General features: G+C 44.8%; 1 protein-coding gene across 4 annotated transcripts in view; it reads left to right on the top strand.

The window, feature by feature from the left end:
* The window catches only part of RELL2 (RELT like 2), a 149,347-nt gene that overhangs the window by 45,653 nt on the left and 78,274 nt on the right, over positions 1–25,420 (top strand). Inside the window, exon 1 of one of the 4 annotated variants that reach the window (XM_077266266.1) lies at positions 1,245–1,478. The exons of 2 other annotated variants lie outside the window; for them this stretch is intronic. The gene's annotated coding sequence lies outside the window, so the exon portion shown is untranslated. Of the gene's footprint in view, positions 1–1,244; positions 1,479–25,420 lie in introns of those variants that run through there. One more of the 4 variants, XM_077266268.1, reaches the window with a different exon arrangement.

The raw sequence follows: 25,420 nt of genomic DNA on the forward strand, positions 1-25,420 counted from the left end.
CTTACCGCCTTCAGAAAGGGATCCCGCGCAGTTGGGGAGTGGAGTTACGGTGAGTATAATCATTCATTTTTTTTATATGCATTAAAGTACAGAGGCAGAATGGAGGACATATATACCAGAATCGGGGTACATACCAGGATGGGGGATATACATATCACTATGGGGTACATATATACCAGAATGGAGGATATATACACCAGGATTGAGCCCAGAATAAAGGACATATATACCAGGATGGAGCCCAGGATAATGGACATACTGTATATACCAGGATGAGTCCCAGGAAAACGGACATATATATACCAGGATGGGGCCCAGGATAACAGACAGATATACCAGGATGGGGCCAGGATAACGGACATATATACCAGGATGGGGCCCAGGATAACGGACATATATACCAGGATAACGGACATATATACCAGGATGGGGCCCAGGATAACGGACATATATACCAGGATGGGGCCAGGATAACGGACATATATACCAGGATGGGGCCCAGGATAACGGACATATATACCAGGATGGGGCCAGGATAACGGACATATATACCAGGATGGGGCCCAGGATAACGGACATATATACCAGGATGGGGCCAGGATAACGGACATATATACCAGGATGGGGCCCAGGATAACAGACATATATACCAGCATGGGGCACCCGATAACGGACATATATACCAGGATGGGGCCCAGGATAACAGACATATATACCAGGATGGGGCCCAGGATAACGGACATATATACCAGGATGGGGCCCAGGATAACGGACATATATACCAGGATGGGGCCCAGGATAACAGACATATATACCAGCATGGGGCACCCGATAATGGACATATATACCATGATGGGGCCAGGCTGGAGTACATACTGTATATATAAGAAGCTGGGGGGGGAGGGCACGGTCCACATCTTTCACCGAGGCCCATCAGACTCTAGTTACGCCACTGCTATGGAGTAAACCTCCCTTGGCAGTGCTGCTGGGACATGATGAAGTGCCAGACTGCTCTTATTTATTTACTGCAGTGAAAAAAATATATATATTGTTACATAATACAGTGGCAAAATAATGTGAGCAGTCAGTGGCCGGGCCATCTGTGTGCATCCATTATATCACAGCACAGTGGCTGAATACATTGACATGCATCTCCCTGTGCCGGGGATTCGGGACATGTCACGTGCACACTTTCGCCCCTGCCACCCATGGTACTAAGCAGATGCTCTATGCTTCCCATGGGTGCTAAATGAGCTTTGTGAGACTGGGAGAAACGGGCAGGATGAAGAGGAAGGAGGGAGGTGAAGAGGAGGGGTTCTGCTTCCATGGCCTGCAGCTGCTACACATGCTGCTCTCAGCTATGTGACCCTTCAGGAGATTTGCTATTGAGTTTAGATGGAACATTCCCAAATTGGTCCTCTGGAGGGTGGATGCGGTGGTGTTGCTAGGAGACATCTTCTTTGTTCTCAGGTACCCAGGTATGTGACAGATGATGACTGCAGTCTAATCTGTGCCGGGTGACGATGACACGTGCTGCCCAGATCTGCAGACCCCACGGCACACCTCACTGCGGCGACCACCTGAGCGATCAATTATTGAGATGGGTAAATGAATTAAGCTGGGTGTGACGGGAGATTACAGAGAGGCATCAAGGTCACTCGTAAGGACGCGGGCTGGATTCAGTGATGCTGCTCTACGTAGAGAAAATATTACATGTGCTAATTGTATTTTAGGCTGATCTGAGGATTTCGGAGTGATTGGCTTACAGTCTGTGACCCTAAAGTGGGTGGGGGTACTTTTGTGGTCTCTTTGTATAATAGTGATTAATACTGAGAGCAGCATTTCCGGATTACTGGAATGTGGAGCCGCAGGGGGTAGACCGCCTCCCTATACTATGTACACAAACTGGCTGGAAATGAAGCTTTGCATAGATATGTGATGGACAGCGGCTGTGGGATGAATGACCGGACCACCACAGGCAGCACTTATTGGAAGGATTATCAGATGCATACAATTTATGTCTAATTGTAGCCACAAGCATAAGCAAAAAAGGAAAATTATAACTAATGTGCTGTCAAGAAATCCGGCATCTATGCAAGAAATCCGGCATGACGACTAGACATGCTTGGCTACTCTCAATTCACCTAGCCAGGTACGTCTAGTCGGAATGTGTCTGGAAATATGCAAATCATATACATGCAGTCACGTGACTGCCCACACTCACCAGCAATACCGGTGAATCCTGACAACGTGTCCACCGCATGCTATCAAGATTCAGAAGTCTGTAGTCACATAGAATGTCACTAATTAAAGGATTGTCTAGGTTTTGTTGATTTCTTTTTTTTTAGTTAAATGTGTGTGTGCTTAAAATATTTTTTTGCCATTGGATTTGATTTAAAAAATTGACAGTTTGCATTCTATAGCCTCTGTATTGCAATGTATTTTGCTGGCTGCAGAAGGAATTTACTGAGAATCTGTCAGTGAGCTCCTTCAGGCCGGTTTCATACGTCAGTGGCTCCGGTACGTGAGGTGACAGTTTCCTCATGTATCGGAGACACTGACACACATAGACACATTAAAATCAATGTGTCTCTGCACATGTCAGCGTGTTTTCACGGACCGTGTGTCCGTGTGCAAAACACGGAGACATGGCAGTGTTCGTGGGAGCGCACGGATCACACGGACCCATTAAAGTCAATGGGTCCGTGTAAAACACATACCGCACACGGATGCTGTCCGTGTGCCGTCCGTGTGCTGTGCAGGAGACAGCGCTACAGTAAGCGCTGTCCCCCCCAGCTTGTGGTGCTGAAGCCGCCATTCATTTCTTCTCTCCAGCAGCGTTCGCTGGAGAGGAGAAATGAAAAATCTTTTTTTTTTGCGGTTGAAATAAAGATCTTTGTCACCACCCCCCTCCCACCCCCTGTGCGCCCACCCGCTGGAAATAAAATACTCACCCAGCTCCCTCGATGCATCCTCTCCGCGCCGCAGCTTCTCCTGTATGAGTGGTCACCTGGTGCCGCCCATTACAGTGATGAATATGCGGCTCCACCTCCCATAGGGGTGGAGCCGCATATTCATCACTGTAATGAGTGGCACCACGTGACCGCTCATACAGGACAAGCTGCGGCGCGGATAGGACACATCAAGGGAGCTGGGTGAGTATTTTATTTCCAGCGGGCGGGCGCATATGGGGTGGGAGGGGGGTGGTGACAAAGATCTTTATTTCAACTGCAAAAAAAAAAAAAAATCATTTCTTCTCTCCAGCGAACGCTGCTGGAGAGAAGAAAAGAATGGCAGCTTCAGCACCCAAAGCAGGGGACAGCGCTTACTGTAGCTCTGTCTCCTGCATGGTCCGTGTGGTACCCAGTCGACACACTGGCGGCACACGGCTGCCGCACGTGTGCCACACTGATGTGCCACGTGAGCTCACGGACACACGGACACGAATAACTCCGGTACCGATTTTTCCGGTACCGGAATTATCTGGACGTGTGGGACAGGCCTCAGATAGTCTGAAACCTTGTAAGCTTTTTCATTGTCTTTTTCTGAGCTTCTTGCAGTGGAGTCATGACCATAGACCACATTATAGTTGAATGTGCATAGAAAGAAAGAGCCCGTAAAAGCCAAATGGGTCAAAATACTTCATAAAATGCAATTGCAAGAAAATGATTTTAGCTCCAAATGCATATATATATATATAAAAAAAAAGAAAAATCCCCAAAGTTATCAAACCCCTTTGAGGAAAGTTTGTAATTGATTTTGCCCTACAAGTTTACTGCAATTTTGTAAGCAGTAGCATTCAATAAAATTGTCTGCATCTAGGGGTAGCCACTGCCCGAAGGACTATTAGGCTATATTCACACATTTTGTTTTTGCTGTGTTCTGTTCTACAGGCAAAACCTGCTCTCTTGGCAGTACAGAAGCAGGTTTTGCTGAGTTTTTGCTGCAAAAACACAACGTGTGAACATACCCTTATAAACGTAAACGAATGGCTATGAAGACCACCCATTTTTAAATAGAATCTGGCCTCAAGTGAAAGGCCAACTATATAATGCACAAATTGGCCAAGGTGCATATGGAGATTAACGAATGTCACAAAATTAATTTTGGACAAATTCGATCGAGGCAAAAAAAAAAAAAAAAACAATTAGGCTGGATCAAAATTGCCTGAAAAAAATATTATTTCTGCTCTAATTCTCCGAGGTCGCTCTAGAATCCAATGTATAAGAAATAGAGGGCCAAGAAGGGGTTAAACCTCAGTTGTCCCCCAGGTCTCCTCCGCCTGCTATATTGTACACTTCACATCTTCTGATTGGAGATGGGCGTATCTGAACAGTAAAGTTCGGCATCCATACCGAACACCTACTGTTCTGGTTCGCCCCCCCCCCCCCCCCCCCCGAATGCCATTTGTCTGTTGCGCTGCATGACGGCGTAGCAAACACTGCTTCTGATCGGCAGTAAGACTCATTACTAACCCGCGGCCTTGATGTCACCGGACATTACAAAGGTAACATCAACCACATAAATATTACCCCACTTACCACTGCTATAGGGCAAGCAGGAAGAGCGAACCAAAATGCCAGAATTAGCGCATCTAAGGCTACTTCACACTTCCGTCGGTACGGGGCCGTCGCAAACTGTCGGTCCGACGTACCGACGGACAGTGTGCTAAATGTAGCACAACGTGGGCAGCGGATGCAGTCTTACGACGCATCCGCTGCCCAGTGTGATGAGCGGGGAGGAGGGGGCGGAGTTCCGGCCGCGCATGCGCGGTTGGAAAAAGCGGAACCAACGGACAAAAAAGTTACATTGAACTTTTTTTGTGCGTCGCGGCCGCCAAAACACGACGCATCCGTCGCACGACGGATGCGACGTGTGGCCATACGTCGCAATGCGTCGCTAATGCAAGTCTATGGAGAAAAAAACGCATCCTGCGGGCTACTTTGCAGGATGCTTTTTTTCTCCAAAATGACGCATTGTGACATACGCCATAAGACGCAAGTGTGAAAGTAGCCTAATAGATGTGCCTTTTCTGGGCGGCTGCGGGCTGCTGTTTTTAGGCTGGGGGGCAATATCCATGGCCCCTTACCAGCCTGAGAATACCAGCCCCATCTGTCTACTTTAGCTTGGCTGGTTGTCAAAAATGGGGGAAATCTCACACCGTTAGTTTAAATTATTTAAATAAAAAACAGGGTGGGGACCCCTCTATTCTTGACCAGTATTGCTAACACTGACAGCTGAAGGTTGCAGCCCCCAGCTGTGAGTTTTGCCTGGCTAGTTATCAAAAATACAGGGGAACCCAAGCTGTTATTTTTTTTAATTATTTATTTACAGCACAGGTGCCAGCTGATGAATGCTTCCATCAGCCGCCACTTGATCTCTTTGTTATTAACGGCAGCAGGCATAGGCTGATGGGAGCAGTAGTCCTATCAGCTGACATCATGCACATCACAGCATGGCAAACACTGGATTTTTGGGCCCCCCATTCAAGTGAATGGGGTCCAGATTTGGGTCCGCGTGCTGTTCTGGTTCCTGAACCCGAACTTTTTAACTGTTCAGTCGGACCCGAACAACCAGGGGTCCGCTCATCTCTACTTCTAATACTTCACCTCATGTCATTGTCATGCATTGTACGCCATGTGAATGAGTGAGGTTTAGAACCAGAAAATCTGAAGAGTGAGCACAGGATAACAAGTGGAGGAACCTGGGGGAGCTGTGGCTGCAGGACAAATGATGGACCGGTCTAAGACTATAAAGAATTCCCAAAAATGTCACGTCTGAAAGAGAATGGGGTTTGTATATATTACATTACTATGGGGCTGTTGCAGAAATGGCACTATTTTACCGAGCGGTCTGTGATGCCCATATGAACTTGTGGAGCATATTAATAGCAGCTGCTTTACGCTGGGGTTCCACTCCAAAACTCGCTCTATGCTCCTTATACTACATAGCAGTAGAAATTTTTATGTTTTGTGACTTATTTGTCATAGTTGCAATACCTTGTAGATAGGACACTTGTTCTAAATTATGGAGAAAATCTACCCGTAGCCCCAATCTTAACCCCTTCCCGACCCATGACGCCACGTAGGCGTCATGAAAACCCGTGCCAATCCGACCCATGACGCCTATGTGGCGTCATGGAATGATCGCGTCCCTGCAGATTGGGTGAAAGGGTTAACTCCTATTTTACCCGATCTGCAGGGAGAGGGGGAGTGGTGCTTCAGCCCAGGGGGGGTGGCTTCACCCCCCCCCGTGGCTACGATCGCTCTGATTGGCTGTTGAAAGTGAAACTGCCAATCAGAGCGATTTGTAATATTTCACCTAAAAAACTGGTGAAATATTACAATCCAGCCATGGCCGATGCTGCAATATCATCGGCCATGGCTGGAAAACCTGAAGTCACCCCCCCCCACCCACCGATCGCCCCCCCAGTCCTCCGTTAGTCCTCCGGTCCCCTCCGTCCGCCTGCCGGCTCCCCCGTCCTGCTGTCCGCTCCCCCCTGTGGTCCGATCACCCCCCCTGTGCTCCAATCACCCCCCCTGTGCTCCAATCCACCCCCCCACCACCCCTTCATACTTACCGATCCTCCCGGTGTCCGTACGCCTCCTCGCTGGGCGCCGCCATCTTCCAAAATGGCGGGCGCATGCGCAGTGCGCCCGCCGCATCTGCCGGCCGGCAAAGTACATTTTGATCGCTGTGGTAGGTTCTATCACAGCGATCAAAATAAAAAAATAATAAATTAACCCCCCCCCCTTTATCACCCCCATAGGTAGGGACAATAATAAAATAAAGAAAATATTTTTTTTATTTTTCCACTAGGGTTAGGGTTAGAACTAGGGTTAGAACTAGGGGTAGGGTTAGGGGTAGGGTTAGGGTTACGGGTAGGGTTAGGGGTAGGGTTATGGCATGTGCACACAGAGCGGATCAGCCGCGGATCCGCAGCGGATCGGCCGCGGATCGGCAGCGGATCGGCAGCGGATCGGCAGCGGATCGGCCGCGGATCGGCCGCGGATCCGCAGCGGATCGGCAGCGGATCGGCAGCGGATCGGCCGCGGATCCGCAGCGGATCGGCCGCGGATCCGCAGCGGATCGGCCGCGGATCGGCAGCGGATCGGCAGCGGATCGGCAGCGGATCGGCCGCGGATCCGCAGCGGATCGGCCGCGGATCGGCAGCGGATCGGCAGCGGATCGGCAGCGGATCGGCCGCGGATCCGCAGCGGATCGGCCGCGGATCGGCAGCGGATCGGCAGCGGATCGGCCGCGGATCGGCCGCGGATCCGCAGCGGATCGGCAGCGGATCGGCCGCGGATCCGCAGCGGATCGGCCGCGGATCCGCAGCGGATCGGCCGCGGATCCGCAGCGGATCGGCAGCGGATCGGCCGCGGATCGGCCGCGGATCCGCAGCGGATCCGCAGCGGATCGGCAGCGGATCGGCCGCGGATCCGCAGCGGATCGGCCGCGGATCCGCAGCGGATCGGCCGCGGATCCGCAGCGGATCGGCAGCGGATCGGCAGCGGATCGGCCGCGGATCCGCAGCGGATCGGCCGCGGATCGGCAGCGGATCGGCAGCGGATCGGCAGCGGATCGGCCGCGGATCCGCAGCGGATCGGCCGCGGATCGGCAGCGGATCGGCAGCGGATCGGCCGCGGATCGGCCGCGGATCCGCAGCGGATCGGCAGCGGATCGGCCGCGGATCCGCAGCGGATCGGCCGCGGATCCGCAGCGGATCGGCCGCGGATCCGCAGCGGATCCGCAGCGGATCGGCCGCGGATCCGCAGCGGATCGGCCGCGGATCGGCCGCGGATCCGCAGCGGATCGGCCGCGGATCCGCAGCGGATTGGCCGCGGATCCGCAGCGGATTGGCCGCGGATCCGCAGCGGATTGGCCGCGGATCCGCAGCGGATTGGCCGCTGCGAATTCGAAGCAGTTTTCCATCAGGTTTACAGTACCATGTACACCTAAGGAAAACCAACTCTGCTGTGCCCATGGTGCGGAAAATTCCGTGCAGAAACGCTGCGTTGTATTTTCCGCAGCATGTCAATTCTTTGTGCGGATTCCGCAGCGTTTTACACCTGTTCCTCAATAGGAATCCGCAGGTGAAATCCGCACAAAAAAACACTGGAAATCTGCTGTAAATCCGCAGGTAAAACGCAGTGCCTTTTACCTGCAGATTTTTCAAAAATCGTGCGGAAAAATCTCACACGAATCCGCAACGTGGGCACATAGCCTTAGGGTTAGGGTTGGAATTAGAGTTAGGGTTGGAATTAGGGCTAGGGTTTGAAATAGGGTTAAGATTAGGCTTGTGGTTAGGGTTACGGATAGGGTTAGGGGTGTGTTGGGGTTACAGTTGTGGTTAGGGTTGGGATTAGGGTTACGGTTGGGATTAGGGTTAGGATTAGGGTTGGAATTAGGGTTACGGGTGTGTTGCGGTTAGGGTTGTGGTTAGGGGTTTGTTGGGGTTAGGGTGGTGATTAGGGTTATGGCTACAGTTGGGATTAGGATTAGGGGTGTGTTGGGGTTAGTGTTGAAGTTAGAATTGAGGGGTTTCCACTGTTTAGGCACATCAGGGGTCTCCAAACGCAACATGGCTCCACCATTGATTCCAGCCAATCTTGCGTTCAAAAAGTCAAATGGTGCTCCCGCCCTTCCAAGCCCCGACGTGCGCCCAAACAGTGGTTTACCCCCACATTTGGGGTACCAGCGTACTCAGGACAAACTGGGCAACAACTGTTGGGGTCCAATTTCTCCTGTTACCCTTGCAAAAATAAAAAATTACTTGCTAAAACATAATTTTTGAGGAAAGAACAATTATTTTTTATTTTCACGGCTCTGCGTTATAAACTTCTGTGAAGCACTTGGGGGTTGAAAGTGCTCACCACACATCTAGATAAGTTCCTTCGGGGGTCTAGTTTCCAAAATGGGGTCACTTGTGGGGTGTTTCTACTGTTTAGGCACATCAGGGGCTCTGCAAATGCAATGTGACGCTCGCAGACCATTCCATCAAAGTCTGCATTTCAAATGTCACTACTTCCCTTCCGAGCCCTGACGTGTGCCCAAACAGTGGTTTACCCCCACATATGGGGTATCAGCGTACTAAAAACAAACTGGGCAACAAATATTGGGGTCCAAATTCTCCTGTTACCCTTGTGAAAATAAAAAATTGCTTGCTAAAACATCTTTTTTGAGGAAAGAAAAATGATTTTTTATTTTCACGGCTCTGCGTTGTAAACTTCTGTGAAGCACTTGGGGGTTCAACGTGCTCACCACACATCTAGATAAGTTCCTTGGGGGGTCTAGTTTCCAAAATGGGGTCACTTGTGGGGGGTTTCTACTGTTTAGGCACATCAGGGGCTCTGCAAACGTAACATGATGCCCGCAGACCATTCCATCAAAGTCTGCATTCCAAAACGTCACTACTTCCCTTCCGAGCCCCGGCATGTGCCCAAACAGTGGTTTACCCCCACATATGGGGTATCAGCGTACTCAGGAGAAACTGGACAACAACTTTTGGGGTCCAATTTCTCCTGTTACTCTTGCAAAAATAAAAAATTCTGGGCTAAAAAAATATTTTTGAGGAAAGGAAACACATTTATTATTTTCACGGCTCTGCGTTATAAACTTCTGTGAAGCACTTGGGGGTTCAAAGTGCTCACCACACATCTAGATAAGTTCCCTTGGGGGTCTAGTTTCCAAAATGGAGTCACTTGTGGGGAGTTCCTACTGTTTAGGCACATCAGGGGCTCTGCAAACGCAACCTGATGCCCGCAGAGCATTCCATCAAAGTCTGCATTTCAAAACGTCACTACTTCCCTTCCGAACCCCGACGTGTGCCAAAACAGTGGTTTACCCCAACATATGGGGTATCAGCGTACTCAGGAGAAACTGGACAACAACTTTTGGGGTCCAATTTCTCCTGTTACCCTTGGGAAAATAAAAAATTGTGGGCTAAAAAGTCATTTTTGAGAAAAGAAAAATTATTTTTTATTTTCATGGCTCTGCGTTATAAACTTCTGTGAAGCACTTGGGGGTTCAAAGTGCTCACCACACATCTAGATTAGTTCCTTGGGAGGTCTAGTTTCCAAAATGGGGTCACTTGTGCGGGAGCTCCAATGTTTAGGCACACAGGGGCTCTCCAAACGCGACATGGTGTCCGCTAATGATTGGAGCTAATTTTCCATTCAAAAAGCCAAATGGCGTGCCTTCCCTTCCGAGCCCTGCCGTGCGCCCAAACAGTGGTTTACCCCCACATATGGGGTATCATCGTACTCAGGACAAACTGGACAACAACATTTGTGGTCCAATTTCTCCTATTACCCTTGGGAAAATAAAAAATTCTGGGCTAAAAATCATTTTTGAGGAAAGAAAAATTATTTTTTTATTTTCACGGCTCTGCGTTATAAACTTCTGTAAAGCACCTGGGGGTTATAAGTGCTCACTATGCATCTAGATAAGTTCCTTGGGGGGTCTAGTTTCCAAAATGGGGTCACTTGTAGGGGAGCTCCAATGTTTAGGCACACAGGGGCTCTCCAAATGCGACATGGTGTCCGCTAACGATTGGAGCTAATTTTCCATTCAAAAAGTCAAATGGCACGCCTCCCCTTCCGAGCCTTGCCGTGCACCCAAACAGTGGTTTACCCCCACATATGAGGTATCGGCATACTCAGGAGAAATTGCCCAACAAATTTTAGGATCCATTTTATCCTGTTGCCCATGTGAAAATGAAAAAATTGAGGCTAAAAGAAATTTTGTGTGAAAAAAAAGTACTTTTTCCTTTTTTCGGATCAATTTGTGAAGCACCTGGGGGTTTAACGTGCTCACTATGCCTCTAGATGAGTTCCTTGGGGGGTCTAGTTTCCAAAATGGGGTCACTTGTGGAGGAGCTCCAATGTTTAGGCACACAGGGGCTTTCCAAACGCGACATGGTGTCCGCTAACGATGGAGATAATTTTTCATTCAAAAAGTCAAATGGCGCTCCTTCCCTTCCGAGCCTTACCATGTGCCCAAACAGTGGTTTACCCCCACATGTGAGGTATTGGTGTACTCAGGAGAAATTGCCCAACAAAATTTAGGATCCATTTTATCCTGTTGCCCATGTGAAAATGAAAAAATTGAGGCTAAAATATTTTTTTTGTGAAAAAAAAGTACTTTTTCATTTTTACGGATCAATTTGTGAAGCACCTGGGGGTTTAAAGTGCTCACTATGCTTCTAGATAAGTTCCTTGGGGGTCTAGTTTCCAAAATGGGGTCACTTGTGGGGGAGCTCCAATGTTTAGGCACACGGGGGCTCTCCAAACGCGACATGGTGTCCGCTAAAGATTGGAGCCAATTTTTCATTGAAAAAGTCATATGGCGCTCCTTCCCTTCCGAGCCCTGCCGTGCGCCCAAACAGTGGTTTACCCCCACATATGAGGTATCAGCGTACTCAGGACAAATTGGACAACAACGTCCGTGGTCCAGTTTCTCCTTTTACCCTTGGGAAAATAAAAAAATTGTTGCTAAAAGATCATTTTTGTGACTAAAAAGTTAAATGTTCATTTTTTACTTCCATGTTGCTTCTGCTGCTGTGAAACACCTGAAGGGTTAATAAACTTCTAGAATGTGGTTTTGAGCACCTTGAGGGGTGCAGTTTTTAGAATGGTGTCACTTTTGGGTATTTTCAGCCATATAGAACCCTCAAAATGACTTCAAATGTGAGGTGGTCCCTAAAAAAAATTGTTTTGTAAATTTTGTTGTAAAAATGAGAAATCACTGGTCAAATTTTAACCCTTATAACTTCCTAGCAAAAAAAAAATTTGTTTCCAAAATTGTGCTGATGTAAAGTAGACATGTGGGAAACGTTATTTATTAACTATCTTGTGTCACATAACTCTCTGGTTTAACAGAATAAAAATTCAAAATGTGAAAATTGCGAAATTTTCAAAATTTTCGCCAAATTTCCGTTTTTTTCACAAATAAACTCAGAAATTATCGACCTAAATTTACCACTAACATGAAGCCCAATATGTCACGAAAAAACAATCTCAGAATCGCTAGGATCCGTTGAAGCGTTCCTGAGTTATTACCTCATAAAGGGACACTGGTCAGAATTGCAAAAAACGGCAAGGTCATTAAGGCCAAAATAGGCTGGGTCATGAAGGGGTTAAAGGAGGTTGTCCAGTCTAGAAGACCCATTTTTTGTGAACTATTGGGAAAGTAGGGTTTTTAGAGGAAGGTTCTCTTATTCAGGAACCTCATCTCTTGGTCAGAGTAGAAAGTGGTGATAAAGAGTATCTCTCACTCTGGACAGCCTGTCTTACTTGCTTTACAAACACAATTTATAGAGTAGACTGGGACACTTGGGGGGAGATTTTGTGTTTTGCATATTGTCAAGTGACTCTACTAACAAGCAGGGATTGTCCTAATTGGACAGCTTACTTAAAGAGGACCTGTCACCAGATCAAAAGTGGCCAGTTATATCAAGGGGGCATGGCTCACAGGATAATTATGCAGAGCCGCCTAAAGACATGCCCCAGAGGAACCTGTGAGCTGAGCCATGCCTTCTTGCTAAAGACCATAAAAATCATTAGTAAATAAAAAGGTCCATATTTCTGGAACTGTATGCTGGATTTATTTAAAAAAAAAAAAAAAAAAAAAACATTACTAAGGGGAGCAGCGAGAATAAATTAAGAGCAAAAACAGCTGGCTATTGTACTGGTGACAGGTCCTCCATGTTAGGGAGCCTTGTGTGGATCCATATTATGAAACAAATACAAATCTATCAAGCCTGTTCCTCTGTATGCCCCAGATTCACATAAAATGTATGAAAAAAAATCAGATGTGAAATATTTCCCGTAACTGGATTTGAAGAACATACTGATAGGGAATCTATATTGTGAGCCCCAATGGGGACAGTAGTGGTAATGTTTGTAAAGCACTGCAGAATTAATTGCGTTATGTAAGTAAAATAAATGCCATATTACTGTACTTTGCCATTACAAAGGCACCGCACCGTGCTGCAAAGGGTGCCTATGTCCTCATAATACAGATCCATAGTGATTATATGGCCGCATTCACACATCAGTATATTTGATCAGTATTTATATGCCACAACCAGGAGTGTCTCCAAAATACTGAACAGGGGTCAATGTTCCAATTATAGTTTTTTTCTGTAGTTCCACTCCTGGCTTTGGCACTGAAACACTGATGCAAAAATACTGAGCAAATACTGAACGTGTGAATGTGACCTTAGGCTCATTCAATGGAATAAAAAGATCAATTGGGATGAAAACTGAGCCATGTGGGAAAAGCACTTCTGATCATCAAACGTTTTCAATATAATAAACGGAAACTTTGTAATTTGTTGAAAAATTTGAAAGGATTGTCCCCTCCAAACCCTAATTAAAGGGACTCTGTCACCTGAATTTGGCAGGCCCTGTTTACGGTCCGATGGGCGGTGTTTTCTGTTCTTTCACTCACCCCTTCCTTTCCCGCTGGCCGCAATATTGTCTTGAATTTGATTAGGTTTCCTCCGTAGAACACGCGTGAGCAATGCAATCTTGCCCAACTCTTTGCCCAACTGCAGGCAAAGCCGAAAAGCATTAGTGCGCATGCGCCGGCGCACTATGTCCTGGAAGTATTTCACTGTGTTCCGGGACATAGTGCGCCGGTGCATGCGCACTAATGCTTTTCGGCTTTGCCTGCAGTTGGGCAAAGCATACTGTGCGTGCGCAAGGCAAGATTGTGTTGCGCACGCGTGTTCTACGGAGGAAACCTAATCAAATTCAAGACAATATTGCAGCCAGCGGGAAAGGAAGGGGTGAGTGAAAGAGGAGGAAACACTGCCCATCGGACCGTAAACAGGGCCCGCCAAATTCAGGTGACAGAGTCCCTTTAAGGAACTCTTGAGACAAAATACCATATAGAACACCCTGGAAAGAAAGGTGCCAGAAAAAAGGATATTTCTTAGACTACGCGAACACTCTTTTTATGGTGCTCCAAAAAAACTGTGTCTGGGCAGGAAAAATGCTGCGTAAAATATACATTTTTGATGTGATTTTTCCTATGCTGCAGATTTGAAAAAAACACTTTGATGTTGCAAATCTGCAGAGAAAAAATAAGCAGCGTGTGCATGAGAGTCCTGAAGTCCATGAGAGTCCTGAAGTCCATGAGAGTCCTGAAGACTCACTTTGCTGGAACTGTAAAATGCTGTACTTTTGAAGCAGCTAAAATGTGCGGTGTGAAAAACTCATCCTAGGAATGTAGCTTTAGTACTCATCTTTCACACATGTGTTTTCATGGATAAAGCATGTGCCCATTATAGTCTATGGGGTGTTTACACTTTTGATCTGTGATATGGAGAACATCTCATGTCTCATCTATTAAAAAAACTGGGTACATGAAAAAAATAAAATGGACCTCAAATGTATAACATCCACGTTTCATTCGAGTCCTGCTCCTTTTTTTCAGTTTACGTAGAAAAGCTTGAAATTTGTTTTATTTATTTTTCGTACGAGAAAAATTTACCCAAAATGAATGAAGATCGCATACAGCACACTGATGAAAAACATTCCATTTTTTATTGTATGCAAAAAAAATATAAAACTGATGTCTAAATGAGGTTTTATGCTGTTCATACATATTTACATATTTTGACTCAAGAGGGCAGGAAATAAAAAAAAAAATAGAAAGGCACACATTGGATTTCAAATTCGATGCAATCATGAGAACATGATTTTTCTATTTCATCATTGGAAAGGGAAGGAAGTATCACATACTAACACTTAGTGGAGGCACAGATTTCTGCTGGGAACGGGGTGTGAGAACTTCAGGAAACATTACGGATTTGTGTTATATAATTTATAGCATATTTTGCTATGATGTTCTTTCAAATCAATTTTGCCAACGTTTCTTGGAATTATTGTTATTATCACAGGTTATTTAATAATTTACAGCACATAATCTGTACTGACAGATAATCTGTAATATAGGCTTGAAGGGCAATTATGAGTTCACTGACTGTGAGAAAGATTCAAAACTTAAGTTTAAGGCTTCTTAAAGAGGATATGCGGGACTTTAGAAAAAAAAAGGCATGTAGTTGCTAACAGAGGCAACTACCTGCCCGTTGTACCCAGCGCCGGTCAGTGACCGCTCCTGCCAGAGATTCAGCTACTTCCTGCCAACAGAGCTGCAGTTTATCTTCCTGTTGACTGGGTGAGACTACTGGTGTCACGCTGAATGACAGCCGGCATCCACTGCCTAATTGGGAAAGCCAATTAGAAGTCGCTGAGGAGTCCGGACCTGTGGGGAACGAGGAGAGGTGAATATTTGATTTTTTTTAATGTATGAAGCATTATATGGGGCCATTATACTGTATGCAGCAATATATGGGGCTCATTATATACCGTATGGAGCAATATATAGGGCTCCTTATACTGTATGGAGCATTATTTGGGGCTCATTATATTGTATGGAGCAGTGTATAGAACATTATGCTATATGAAGCATTATATGGGGCCATTATACTATATGGCACAATATATGTGGGCCAATATATATTGTGTGAAGCAATACATCGACCCAATTATACTGTATGGAGCAAAATATACGGCCGATTATACTGAATAGAGCAATATATGGGGCCATTATTCTGTTTGGATCAATATATGGGGCCCATTATACTGTATGAAGCAATATATGGGACCCATTATAATGTATGGGGCAATATAAAAGAACTATATTATATGGAGCATTATATGGGGCCCATTATACTGTATGGAGTAATATGTGGGGCTCATTATATTGTATGAAGCATTATATGAGGCCCCTTATACTGTGTGGAGAAAAATATGGGGCCCATTATACTGTGTGAAGCAATACTGTATACTGTATGGAGGACTATGTGGTGCCCATAATAGTGACACAATCTTGAGAACTGTTTACTTATTGTCTGAAAGCTTGCAACTCACAAATAGTTCAATGTTTGTTGATGTTTGTTGCTTGTTATTGTAAAACATGAAGGTTTATTTAACCTCTGTCTGTGGTGGACTTATCTAATCATTGTGGGCTTTTATATTCTATGGGCTTATTGCCCATGGTCTGATGTTTGCCTGGTATCTCTGATTCATGTTATCTTGAAAGCTGGCCACTGGAGGGGAAGGGTGGAACCAGAGTTACACAGTGTAAATCTTTATATAAGGCCAGAGAAACATGACTAAAACAGAAGCAGAAACTTGGATACCTGTACTTATATGTGTACAGTGTTGTGATATCTGTGAGTAGTAGCCTTCTTTAGAGCCGCATCCGAACTTTATTGTTAAAAACTTGCCAATAAAGTGTGTCAGTGTGTTATCTGTACACTGAGACTATACTATATACAGAGCTCCAGTGTATAGTGTAGTCACTGCAATACGTGTACACTACATAAAGAGCTCATTTGTATAATAGCACTGGTGATCAATGTATTACCTACATACTATATACACAGGAGCTCTGTACATACTGTAATGTCACTGGTAATCACTGAATTACCTGTACACTGACACTATATACAGAGCTCTTGTGTATAATGTCACTGGTGATCACTGTATTACCTGTACACTGTACACTTTATACAGAGTTCCAGGGTATAATGTCACTAGTGATCCCTGTATTACATGTACACTGACACTATGCACTGTATACTATATTCAGAGCTCCTGTGCATAATGTCGCTGGTGAGTCACTGTGTTACCTGTATACTGACACTATATACTGTATACTATGTACAGAGTTACTGTGTATAATGTCATTGGTGATCACTGCATTACATGTACACTGAAACTATATACAGAGCTCTTGTGTATAATGTTACCAGTGGTAATATTAGTGTTATTAGTATTGTGTTTATTAATAATGATCAGTATTGTAGTATTTGGTCACTATGTGGTGGTGAAATGTGACCTGGCCATGGTGTGACAGTATTTGTTCCTTGTATGTGGAATTATTTAGTCACTATGTGGTGTTAATATCTGTTCTGGTCATGGTCTGATGGTATTTAGTCTCTCTATGTGGTATTATTTGGTGAATGTGTAGTGACATGTAGTCTGGTCACAATGTGGCGGTATTTGTTACTTGTATGTGGTATTATTGGCCTTGGTATAGAGGATTGTGTTATGTATGGACGTCACTTGTTCTCTCTGATATCAATAAGGGGGAGATTTTTTATTTCCAATAGAGATTAAATACTTGGATCTTTAACCCAGCCTTGTCCTGTGACTATTACACAGTAGCAAATATTTACTTACAGAGGTTCAACGGTGAAAACAAGAAATCATCTATTCTAAGGCCATGTTCACACATTCAGTATTTGGTCAGTAATTTGCCTCAGTAGTTGTAAGCCAAAACCAGGAATGGGTGATAAATGCAGAAGTGTACTGGTGGCGTGCTTCTATTATACTTTTCCTCTGATAGTTCCACTCTTGGCTTTAGCTTCCAAATACTAATGTAAAATACTGACCAAATACTGGTCGTGTGAATGTGGCCAAAGGATAAGTGATAAGTTATTGATTGGTGGGGGTCCGACTGCTGGGACCTGCGCCGATCTGCAGAATGAGAAACTTTTATTCCCATTAGAATGGAGCAGCATGTGTGACTCAACCACTGATCCATTCACTTCCTAAGGGGCTGCTCTTAGCTTTTTCTGGAAGCCCCAAAGAGAATAAATGGAGCTGCGATCATACATGCCATCTACAGCTCCATTTCTAAATGGGGATAAAAGTTCCCCATTCTTCCGATCGGTGCGGTTTCCAATGGTTGGATTTCATCGATCAATAAGTTATCACCTACCTAACCTGTGGATTGGTGGTAAATGGTTTCCATCAAAGAACATCTTGAATGCAAACTACCATAATTGTACATCCTAGTTATGTTCGAGAACATTAGATGTGCAGGAGCCGCTTGTAATTTACAGTCGATGTTCCACTATAAGGGTAAGTTCACACAGGGCTTTTTTGCTGCGTTATTTTGCTGCTTTTTATGCTAATTTTCAGATGCTTTTTACAGTACCAGCAAAGCCTATGAGATTTCAGAAATCTCATGCACACACATCAGTATTTTGTGCTTTGCTTCGTTTTTTGGACACAGATCATGTCACTTCTTTCACGCGTTTTTCCAGCGTTTTTTCAGTGTTTTCCACCCATTGACTTGAATGGATGGCGAAAAAATGCTGCAAATACGCAGATTGACTTTTCTTGCAGCGTATTTGCTGCAGAAAAGTCAAGAACAGCTGGATATAATGTCACACTCGGCTCTGCTACCTCTAGATGGCAGGCTGCTTAATGTGTCCCTGCAGCCTGTGATCCAGCAGAGCGGACCCGAACCCCATTCACTTGAATGGGGGTCTGACATTACAATGTTTGACAAGCTGTCATATGCATGACAGCGCGGCAAACACCACTTCTTATCGGCGAGGAAATCCTCCCCGCCGGTCAGAGAGCCGGGGTTCCCACGCTGTCAGAAGACAGTGGAAGCACTCAGCTGTGATTTTTGACAACCAGCCTTGCTAAAGCTCACAGCTGGGGGCTGGTATTCCCAGGCTGGTAAGTGGCCATTGATATATGTCCCCCCAGCCTAAAAATAGCAGTCCTGGTCATTGCTGAGCTCCTTCTGAGGGCAAATGTGCCCGGGTGACTGACTGGAAGCAGGAGCTTCCTGCTCTCTAGAGGCTGCTAGCCCAGTCCATCAAATTAACCTTTCCTGTCCCTGCCTCTAAACATGTACAGGGCAACACAATACAGTTCAACAGCAATTAAAGGGGAACTCCCCACAACACCTAAATACAGACATAATGCAATATGCTACATAGTAAGATAGCATATTGACATATGACAGCACATAGTTAACACATGAAACATGACATATTTTCATAAAATGCACGGAGGCCACACGGAAAGGAGAGAGGGAGTGCAGAGGTCCTCTGCCACTTCCTTACACATACATCAATAATGTTCCTTGAGTCATCCCCATATCTACTAATAATGTCGTGTGTGCCCTCACATATAGAAGTAGTGATACCACAGTCCTCCCAGATAACAGCTCTGAATTTCCTCCCTCCACATACAGCAATAATGCTGCATGAACTCAGACCCCCAAAAAGTGATTGTGCACCCAAAATTTAGAAAATACAGTATAAAAAAATCAAATATATATACTCATCTAACCTCACATACACACTGTCACGACATCATTACCACCACACAAGAAACATCTTATGATGAATAAAATCAGTGAGCTGTCTCAAGATTTTATCAACCTTATTGTTGCAAAACATACTGATGGCATTGATTAAAGAAGAATTTCTAAGCTACTGAAGGTTCCAAGGTTGGCTCCATAATCCATAAGTGGAAAGAACATAATTTCACCATAAACCGGCCACAACCAGGTACTCCCCCCAAGATTTCAGACAGAAAAGTGAAAATAATTATCAGAAGAGTTTCCAAGAGCCAAGGACCACCTGTAGAGAGCTACAGAAAGACCTGGAATCAGCAGGTACAATTGTTTGAAAGAAAACTATAAGTAGTGCACTCAACCCCCATGGCCTATATGAACGCTCATCACACAAGACTCCATTGCTGAATAAAAAGCATGTCCAAGCCTGTTTACAGTATTCTCAACAACATTTAGACAAACCTGTGAAATACCTAGAAATTATAGTCTGATCGGGTGAGACCATTACTGAACTCTTTGGATGCCTTAATACACACCATCTTTGGAGGCCAAAAGGCACTGCATATGACCCCCAAAAACTCCATACCAACAGTGAAGTTTGGGTGTGGGGCTGTTTTTCAGCATATGTCACTAGTAAACTTCATATAATTGAAGGAAGGATGAATGGACAAATGTACCAAGGAATTCTTGATAAAATCTGCTGCCTACAAGGATGATGAAGTTGAAATGAGGGTGGTCATTTCAGCAAGACAAACATTCCAAACACACAGCCAAGGAAACTTTCAATTGGTTTCAGAGAAAGAAAATAAATGTGCTACAATAGCCCAGACAATCAGCAGACCTGAATCCAATGGAAAATGTGTGGAAGGAACAAAAGCTCAGAGTATCGAGATGGCACCCATGGAACCTTTAGGAAGTGAAGAGTGTTAGTATAGAAGAATGGGCCAAAATCACACCTGAGCAATGCATGCGACTAGTTTCTCCATACACTCCATACAGGAGGCGTCTTGAACCTGTCATGACAAAGACTTTTGTACGAAGTACAAATTAAAATTCAGTAAGCATGTTTTAATATTTTTTCATTGTCATTTTGTCATTATTACATATAGCTTAATTTATGGACATCTGTGGTTTGTCCATATGGATTAGATGGGTTGTTACCGACATCTGGTGAGAATTTAATGTCAATATCACCTTTAGATATACATTTACTTATAAAATTGGTGACATATTCAATATATATTTCATCCGCCATATATATAATGTACGGTTTTGATGCACAAGTGTGTTTGGTCCTCAACTCTTGATGACTCTTCTTGTTGACCACACCCAGTTGGAAAAAAGACTATATTTGCATACAAGGAAGAGGGAGTCGTATCTCGGAAATTGAAAGATGCAGGAACAAACAAAAAAACAAAGCCAGATTCAGGACAACAAGGTTGTTTATTTCAAGCTAAAAATTACATATGTATGGCAAGTATCAGGTCCTTTTTAAACAAGTTCTTAGTACAGTGACTATGCAGAAGCAGAATCAAGCACGATAAGGACAAAATGCCTTAATGCTGAAGCGTTTTTGCACTAGGGATTGGTAGGAGTGCCAGCAGTTGGACCCCTACTGTCTAGTCAGGTATGTCATAACCTTTATTGGTTGGAGAGAGAAAAAAAATTGCCAACAGTGCATCAGTGTTTCGAGCTCACGCTCCTCTTTTGAAAACACCACATGCACAGATTGGTAGTTTTGTGTGTCGTACTGATATTTTTCTCCATAGGGATTGACTTCAGCTGATGTAATACATCAAATCAATCAGGTTTCATCTGAGCTAAATGAAGAAAAGTACTCAGCAACATCTTGTATTTCTTTGATTATTATTATTATTTTTTTTTTTTGCTAAAAGTCAAAATGTCCAAAAATTATAGCTGCCTAAAAATGGCCTGAATCTTAATTAGGTTATCATTAAAATGTATGTTTCTCTAGGAAATCCAGGAGTAGGTTGACATTCAAAGAGCATCCCCCAAGTATAAAGTTCTGAAACGCAATAAAGAATAAATTGAGTTATATTTATTGCTTATGTATATCAGCTTTCTCTCAATAAGCCATAGGCAGATAAATTAATTTTCTTGTGAAAGTGTTTTCTATTATAGGGCATGATGAGAAATCTGTAATACTAGGATACAGATGAATTTGTGAAGGGAGAGAGCGTAATATAAGATACCCCAAGAGAGGTCAATGTTAAAGGGGACAAGCATGGGAAATGACACAAGAGAAACAATCAGGGCAGCATGCAGATATGGTCTGGAAATGTAATTGACTGTTTCCTTTAGAAGTATGGGAATAAAAATGTTGTGTATATGTATATGTGTGTATGTATATAATATATACATACACACTCCTCAACATTGAAATTGCAACAGCAAGAAGGTAAAGTGGAATTATTAAAACCGCAGGATCGATAGACCTGTTAATGATATGCAAATTAAGCAACATTATGAAAAGAAATCTAAAATTACTCAGTACAGCGTATGAGCTTCAAGTGTAAAAATATACTCTCTTACACGCCTTGGTTACTATTAGTGAGGTTAATAATGGTTATCTGAGGAATGCTCTGCTACACTGAATGCATTTAGGCTCCCAAATCATCAAGATCTGCTGCTGGCGGCTCCTCTTGCCATGGACGACCAGTGAGGTTACATATGTGTTCAATGGGAGGCAAGTCTGGTGACGTTGCAGGCCATGATAGTCCATTTAGGCCTTGCGTGCAGCTCACAGTAGCACCAGCAAAATGTGGCCATGTTGTGTTGAAAAATGATTCTTGACACACTTTCACGTTCCCTTGTGAAACTCTCTTCATGGTGTTGCCCCTGTGGACCACAAACAGTGCCCTTATGTCACATATAGTATTTTGTGTTGTGCTTGGTATGGGGGAATCAGGGTTGGATTTTAGCCTAGAGTTTCAAAGAATATACCATAGAGACAATCTTCTAAGTACACTTGCATATAGTTTTCGAAGGAACTCAGCAGGGAGATTATTCCTAACAACGCCATGAAAAAACACATATCTTCTATGAGTCTTTTTGACTGTCATTTAATACAAGACACACTCTATTCTGACTCCATAACTAGGCTACGAGTGTTGTGCTCTTGAGACACCGTTACTATGGATGTCTCTATCAACCAGTACTCACACAAAGATATTTCATCAGATAGCATGACTCGATGAAACCCTGCCGCAGGCGCCCCTGCATGGTATCCCCTTCCTCTTCAATGCAGGGATTGCTGCCCCAGCCCCGCAGCGTGGTTCCCGGCGTCCTCCTGCTTCCCTGTTCATCCTGCTGCCTGTGTATACACACCGCAGTCTGGTGGTGCACCTAGTACGCTTGTGCCCACACTTCCCCATTCTTAAAGGGGCAGCACACTCATTATGCTAAATGCTCTCACCTTGTTTCTGAGAGGCATTCAGCATAAGTAGTACGCCTGCAAGATGGGTCCCACCCAATGGCTAGGAGGCATCCTGTAAAAAAGACTTCCTCTCCCCTAGGGAGTCTCCAAGCAACATAGGGAATCATTAATTCGTAAGGTGTACTGATAGTGAGTTTTGAGATCCTCTGGTCTTGTTGCGGCCAGAGCCTGAATGAAAGTCCCCTGGTCCCGGTGTGGTCAGTCCTTCGTCCTTGTCTCCTGGTCTCAGTGTGGCCAGTCCTGTATCCTCGTCCCCTGGTCCTGAAGCGGCCAGTGCCTGAACCTCATCCCTTGGTCCCGGAGTGGCCAGTCCTTGTCCCTAAATTCTCTGGTCCCAGAGCGGCCAGTGCATGAACACTAAGCTAAGCCCTAAAGTGTCAGTGTACCTGACCCCTGGAGTCAGGAGCTGCAGTAGCAGATTTTGCCCAGAAGTGGTATCTGGCGGTTATCTACTACACAAGCCTGACCTCACCACTAGAGGCTCTAGTGAACACCAAGATAGCCACTTAGTTATGCCCCTTCTTGCGTAGGTCCGGTCCTGTGGCACAGTGAGTCCACAGCCACAGCTGCGCATAACAGTCTCCTTGGCCCAACCGTGACCGCAACACTCGACTGCAGGAGGCTTTTATGAAAATTCCAGCTGAAGGTTTGTTTTTAATCTGAATTCTTGAAGTTATGCACACATACATTAGGTAAAAAACATTTTTCTCACAAGAGGTGTATAGAGATGATCATCGCACAAATATGGCTGACATACAGTGGCTCAGGAGGAAAAAGGGAGTGGTTACTGACATCAGAGCTTGGGGGACAAACAGGGAGAGACAAAGGACCAACCTCTGAAAGGCAAACCTGATTACATAGTAGTGAAACAGCTACAATATAACAAAAATGCAATACAATACTAAATGATTCCCAAGTCATGGGACATGACACACTCAGGGGCTATATATCATTAGTTTTAGAACTCCCAAGTTCTTTACTCTGAAGATAGTTCTTTATAACATTGACTGTATGTTTGGCGTCATTGTCCTGCTTAAGAATAAATTTGGAGACAGATGCCTCTCAGATAGTATTTCATGATGGATAAGTATCTGTCTGTATTTCTCAGCATTGCGGAAACAATCCTGACTAAATCTCCAACTCCTTTTACTAAAACATAAATCTCCAACTCCATTTGCTAAAACATGTAATAAAACTCGACCATGCTGGTCATACTTCTCCAAACAGTAGATAGGTGTAGCGTGTTGCTGCCAGTTCTGAGCTGATGATACTTGCTGGTTGCTGTCAGTTCTGAGCTGATGGCACTTGCTGGACATCTTTTAATTTCAAAGTGAACATGATGTGTCTTTCGTCTGCTAACTTATGTTTCCTTTACAAATTGCTATATCTATAGACCTCAGCGTTGCCAAATTCTTAATGGAGCGGCCCCCAGACGCAGGGCAGCGGGGTACTCAGTACCGGATCTCTCTCGGTTCTGGGGATGTCACGGTGGCCTGACCCGGTCCGTGGCCCTGCTAAGGAGCACCCAATTAAAGATGTAGGTGCAGGTGTAGGTCGCAGTAAATGACGAGGACACAGGGTTGCAGTCTCTTTACCTCTTTACTGAAGGCTTCAGCATCCGCAATCCAGAGCACTGCTAACAGGGCTGGCTGAGACCGGCCGGTCCGAAGGCACATCCAGAGTTCCCTTTGCAGGTGGAAATCAGTAGCCTACCTACTAGTGCCTGGGTGTTGTAGTACTTCCCTGCTGAGCACCATGGGATAGTGCAATCAGACGTAACATCACTCCCCTTAGTGGCAGAGCAACATTACTGCAACGACCAGGACTCTGGGGCGCTGCATTAGTGCCTCTTCAAAAGAGCTTGTGCAGCACATCTTGCAACCGGAGTCTCCTTTGAATTATTTGCCTGGGAGAGACCTTGTTGATGAACGTTAACTACCTTGAATCCTGTTGCTCTGCTCAGTCTTGCAATGATGAATGACACATGACATGAAACTGCCTTCCACAACTTCACCATTTGTTCCTCACCAAGATGTAAGCCTCCTGCACAGTTGTATCTATCTATCTCAGTTAATGACTGTGTTTCAACCTACTAATGATAATGATGATCATTTTCACCTGTTTGGTATAACCGTGATCAGACTAAATGTTAATTTGATTTATAGTTTTTGTTTGTTCATTCACCTTGCTTTTTGGTAATTTGTAAAAAAATAAACTATTATCACTTCTATCTTTGAAAGCTTTCTTACTATGAGGCATCTTTTTCACACATTCCTAAAACTTTTCCACAGCAGCTCCACCAACGATATAGTGGACACAGCCCAGGTAGAACTGATCCACCCACGGCCACTATACAAATGATGGATTATCTTTGTTCTGGCAACATCCGAGAACTTTTAGGTATTGCACCCCCACTGATCAGATACTGATTTCTAACCTGTGGATAGGCCATCAATAAAAAAGTAGTGGCCTGCCCCTTAAAGGACTCCAAACTGTCACAAAACAAATTCAATACAGTATCATAACACGCTAACAAAATCCTCATCTGGCTGCAGTTTGCATCAGAACCACTGGGTAAGGCTGGTTTCACACTTGTGTTGGGCAGAGCTGCGTAGTTCCTCTTTTAAGCACTGCCCACTGCCACACCTCTTCCATTCAGCTCCGCCTACGTCTGCATGCATCCTGTATACCTATCTTTAACATTGGGTACGCAGGCCATACGAATGTATGCGGATGCCTCAGCGTCGTTTTGACGCTGAGCCGAACGCAACATGTTCCATA

This window comes from Ranitomeya variabilis, chromosome 5, assembly GCF_051348905.1.
Source record: "Ranitomeya variabilis isolate aRanVar5 chromosome 5, aRanVar5.hap1, whole genome shotgun sequence".
NCBI lineage: Eukaryota > Metazoa > Chordata > Amphibia > Anura > Dendrobatidae > Ranitomeya > Ranitomeya variabilis.